The sequence below is a fragment of the Bison bison genome, unplaced genomic scaffold, assembly GCF_000754665.1.
Source record: "Bison bison bison isolate TAMUID 2011002044 unplaced genomic scaffold, Bison_UMD1.0 scf7180017853731, whole genome shotgun sequence".
In the NCBI taxonomy this organism is placed as follows: Eukaryota; Metazoa; Chordata; class Mammalia; order Artiodactyla; family Bovidae; genus Bison; species Bison bison.
In genome coordinates, this window is record NW_011484304.1 from 700,562 (window position 1) to 704,678 (window position 4,117).

Genomic DNA, 4,117 nt, shown 5'->3' on the forward strand with positions numbered 1-4,117 from the left:
AAAGCAGCCCTGTCACTCCAGAAGCTCTTTGGGGGACAGCTGTACGTGGGGTTCTGTGGGCCCTTCCCTCCCGTCTCCCCACCCCACAGAGCAAAGATGTCTAGACTTTACAATAAAATATGACAAGTGTTGGTGCTCTTGGCTTGGGGGCCTGTCTGTGGCCCAGCGGACAGCAGAGTCCCAGCCCCTCTACCATGCAGCTCCCAGGAGCGGTCTCCCTGCTCCTTCCCTCCCATGTACCCTGAGCCTGCTTCTCCCTCCAAGGACTGCCCTCCAGGCTGGGTCTTCTGATGCTGATGGGCACACAGGGCCCCCTTCAAAGTCCACACTACCTCTCTGAGGGCCTGCAGGTCTTCCGTCAGGGGTGAGAGGCCAGCAGAGCAAAGCACCCTGGTCTGACCCAGGAAGCAGCAGATCCTGGACCTTGGACGGGCACACTCATGAATGTGAGCGTCCATCACAATCACAACTTCCTCGGGGGTGGGGATGGGGGTGGAGGTGTCAAACGCTTGTAAAAAAGCAGACTTCCTGTTCCCAACGTCAGAGAGTCCCATCTATAGGTTTTGGGGTGCGCCCTGGATTCTGAATTTTGATCCAGATCCGAGGGCTGTACTGAGACAAAGAGCCAGTTCCCCTGGCACCACTTTTTGAGAAGCACAGGTGTGGTGGCATATTCCCCAGGCTCAAGAAGGGGTGCAGAGGCGCCTGGCACTTCAAAAGGAATTGAGGCGATGGAGGGTCGAGGAGTTGCTCCAGTATGCTAAGGGGAGTCCCTCATATCTGAGGGGAGCCCTGTGTATCTGTCACCAGCCCTACTCCCTCCCACCCTTCCCCCAAGAGGTACCGAGGGCTGGTCACAGGGGGAAGGGGCTCAGGTCACAAGCGGGCAGAGGCCCGCTGAGCTTGGGATCAGACACTGACCTGAGGCTTCTGGTCCTGTGCGTGTCCAGGGGTCCTGGAGAGGTGTCACACGGCCCCCTTCAGCTCTCCATTCCAAACTCGGGCTGAGCAGGTCAGTGGCTGCCGCTCTGCTAAGTTCCCCGTATGAAAACAGGAAATAGGCTGTGTGACCCGCTCCCGGTCGCCCTAGCTGATTGGCTGATAAGAGACGGTAGGTAATGAACTCGGCTGATAGACTGAGCTGCCCCTGTGGGCAGGATCTGGGAGGGAGCGGTGGGCCTGCATCTCAGTTCCCACAGGCTTGCAGCAGCTTGGCAGACCCTCAGGGTCCTCAACAACCTCTAGCTCTTTAATGTTCATTATCCTACCCTAGTGGAGAAGGAAATGGCAAGCCACTCCAGTATTCTTGCCTGGACAGTCCCATGGACAGAGGAACCTGGCGGGTTGCACTCCATGGGGTTGCCCCACAGAGTTGGACACAACTGAAGCGACTTAGCACAGCACATCCTACCCTAGTGAGCTAGGCATGGTGGGGGCCATCCTGCTTCATGGACAGATGGGGAAGCTGAGGTTTGGAGCAGAGAGCTGGTGGGATGCGGAGCAGGGCCAGATGAAGGGCGTGGGGGGTTAGATTCAGAGTGCCTGTCTCTGGCAGATGATGCATCCCACATGTCCGATGGAAAGTACCAGGGAGGCCAAACCTCTGGGCAGTGGTGTGATTTATAGCCACAGTGCTGTGGCCAGAGGGCAGGGGGCTGGGGCCAGACAAAAAAAATAAAGGCTTCCCAGCACCTCCCGCACCCTCTAAGTCCACCATGTGTCTCTTCCTCCCCCTCCCCAGTCCTGATTCTGATGGGGGTAAGTTCCTTGCTTTTCTTTGTAATTTATCACCTACTAACAGATCCCCAAATAATAAAGTTTCATTTTACTCACTTTATTTATTTATTAACTGTACTTGGTTTTCACTGCTGCTCGGGCTTCTCACTGCCGTGGTTTCTCTGCTGCAGAGCACCGGCTCTAGGGTGCACAGGCTTCAGTAGCTGTGGTTTCCAGGCTCTAGAGCACAGGCTCAACATTTGTGGCACACAGGCTTTGTTGCTCTGCAGCGTGTGGGATCTTCCCAGGCTAAGGATCAAACCTGTATCCCCTGCATTGGCAGCGGATTCTTTATCACCGAGCCAACAGAGAAGCTCAGACAACTTTTACTAATTTTTTGAGTTAAAAACTGAACCACACATACTGTTTATAGGCTTTGGTTTATACTGTTCATAGGCCTTGTTTCTTTCATTCAGGATTTCTATGGATAAGATTCATCAGTCTGTGTGTGTTTAGCTAAAGATTTTTTTTTTCATTTTCCCTGCTATATTGCTACATTATTTGAATACCTCAGTATTTATCTTTTTTTTTTTCTATAGATGCACATTTGGGTGGTTGCTGGTTTGGGCCATCATGATCAGGGCCACTGGGAATATCCTTGCACATTCATCCAAGTGCAGGTTTATCTAAATTGAAGTTACTGGGTCTCAGAGTATAAATGGCTTCAACTGTACTCAGTTATACCAAACCTTTTTCCTGAGTGGTTGTGTCATTCTGCAGTCACACCAGCAGTGTAGGAATGTTCTAGAAGTTTCACATCCTCACGTACACTTAGTATGGTCAGTTTTTTGGGGTTTTTTTCCAGTCATTCCAGTGGGTTTGCAGTGGTATCTCATCATGGTTTTAAGTTGCATTTCCCTTAATGACTGGTGAGCGTGAGCATCTTTTCATTGGCTAATTTGCCATCTTTCTATTGTCTTTGGTGAAAGGCCTGTTCAAGTCCGTTGCTCATTTTTTTGATTGGATTATTTTCCTCATGGTCCCTGATATTTTTTATGTGATGATTAGGTACATGTGCGTCTCGGTATCCTTTCCCATCCTATGGTTTGCGTTTGTACTCTCTATAATGAGGTCCCTTGAGAAATAGAAGTTGTCAACTTTAAAGCATTCAACCATATCAATCTTTTCTTTCAATGCCATATCTTGGATATTGTTCAAGCAACGGACTTGAACAGACCATGGACATTGCTCCTTTATTGTTCTTTATGGTTATTTCTGCAACAACTATGAAGCTTAAGATGACTTAAGATGCACAAAGCACTTAGGACATTGCTGGTACCTAGCAAGTAATATACAAACACGAGCAATTTTTGTTATTCTACAAACATTTCTAGTTCGCCTTTCGCATTTAGTGCTGTTTAATACCCTCAGAGCAAGTAGATTTTGTGTGTGTGGTGTGAGGTAGGAGGTCCATTGTGTTTTTTTCCCCCTCATGTTCACCTACGGGCCTTGTTTATTGAAATAAACTGCTCTGCAGAGCCATCGCTGTTATACAAAGAGTATCCACATGTGGCAGGGTCTCAGGAGTTGGGTCATCAGTAGTGTGCCTCTGGCCTGCTAGCTGGCGAGCCCCTTGGGTGCGGGGCCGTATCCCCCTCACCTGCACCTCGCACTGCTGCAGAGAATGCCTGGTGTGTCATGGTGACGCAGGCTCTGTACAGAACGAGGCTGGAACTCCATCTCTTCTCCTCTCTGAGTCCAGTCCTAGGCCTGGGATCTTTGAAATGCCAGGGTAGATTCTGAGCCCTTCTCTGCAGCACTGTGAGCCTCTCACACAGCAACCAGCAATTGTGGGGAATGAGTGTGTAGAAGCCATCACTGCTTCCTCTTCTGGGGTGGGGGATGCTCTTTGGAAACCACCAGCCATGCAGGGGTGTCTGACTTGCATAGGAAGGACCTAACTGGACCAGAGTGACCAAGAAAGGCCATGCCTGGCCATCTGCCAGGGGTTGGCTTTTCTCTGAAGGACAGGGCTCCACAAGGTAGAGGACATCTGTGTGTTTACAAAGACGGACAAGATCCCACTGTCATGGGGGTGGGAGTGGTGACAGGAATGGGCACCCCCCCACTGCAGTTCTGCAACCAGATAGTGAAGAGGGAACACCAAGAGGCCCTGGGGACTCAGGAAGGGAAGCGCTGGTATCTCAGAGTCTAGGTGTCTCTCCCAGAATTCACACTGCTTGGACCTTTCACTGGGCTCCCACCACATACCCCCTAAACCAGGACCCTCTGTGATCTGCTGGCTGCTCACTTCTTGACCTCATTCACAACCCCGCCCCCAGCATCACTTCCCACACAGCTACCCGGCCTGCTTTCTGTTCCTCAAGCGTGCAGCACAGCC

General features: G+C 51.0%; 1 protein-coding gene across 1 annotated transcript in view; it reads right to left on the reverse strand.

Moving 5' to 3' along the window:
* Positions 1–1,045, reverse strand: part of SNX20 (sorting nexin 20) — an 8,850-nt gene extending 7,805 nt beyond the window's left edge. Inside the window, exon 1 of the mRNA XM_010855148.1 lies at positions 922–1,045. The gene's annotated coding sequence lies outside the window, so the exon portion shown is untranslated. The remainder of the gene's footprint in view (positions 1–921) is intronic.
* Positions 1,046–4,117: the final 3,072 nt, after the last annotated feature.